This window comes from Dipodomys ordii, unplaced genomic scaffold, assembly GCF_000151885.1.
Source record: "Dipodomys ordii isolate 6190 unplaced genomic scaffold, Dord_2.0 Scaffold282, whole genome shotgun sequence".
Taxonomy (NCBI): Eukaryota; Metazoa; Chordata; class Mammalia; order Rodentia; family Heteromyidae; genus Dipodomys; species Dipodomys ordii.
In genome coordinates, this window is record NW_012267498.1 from 326,902 (window position 1) to 327,743 (window position 842).

Here is an 842-nt window from a genome sequence, read left to right on the forward strand (position 1 = left end):
GTCAAGCTTTAAAGAAAATCCCTATAGAAAGGATCAGTGTACCTTATCAACTATCTCAAAACTGAAGACTGTAATGGCTTTCTATGATTTTTGTATAACAAATTAATTTTTTTGTAGACCCTGTCAGAAATTGTGTGGGCTCACATATATACCTGATTAAGTACAGTTTATTATTTTTTATTATATTTCACATTAATTATCTTTTATGACTTCTTTTTTAACTACCTAAAACACCTTTCATGTTGCCTCAGATTTATATAAACAATGGTAGTTTATACCTTAGATCAATTACAAACAGATTCTTGTAATAAAACTGTTTTGGAGGAACAAAGTCTTAATTTCTACACTGAAGGGAAGAGAAACAATCATTTAAAATGGAGGCTGGTCAATCAAGGCTTGCTCTGGCTTTGTGTGAAGCAAGTGGTTCCTTATTTTCTCCTGAATTGTAAATATTCTTTGTCCTCCAATCTCTCTTATCTGTGCATAACACTAGTGTCTGAAACCAAAGAACTTGTTCTGTGGTGTGCCTTATGGGCTACTTCATAAAAATGGAAACTTTTCCTTAACAATAGACTCACTTTTTATTTAGTGCTTTTTCTTCCTTAAAACCTTTCAATATTCCACTTTCTGACTACTCAGAAATTTGGCTTGTAATTGAACATTGGTCCCTTCCTACTCTCATCCTCAGCTGCCAGTAATGATCCTCAGAAGGTACCTGTAGTGTCAGCCTCCTTTCTGCCCCCTCCTTCCTGTCTCAGCCCTCTGCCCAATCCTGGCAGCCCTCTGGAGACTCCACCTTTCCTAGAACTTCCCATCAGCATACACACCTGATAGATTTCCTA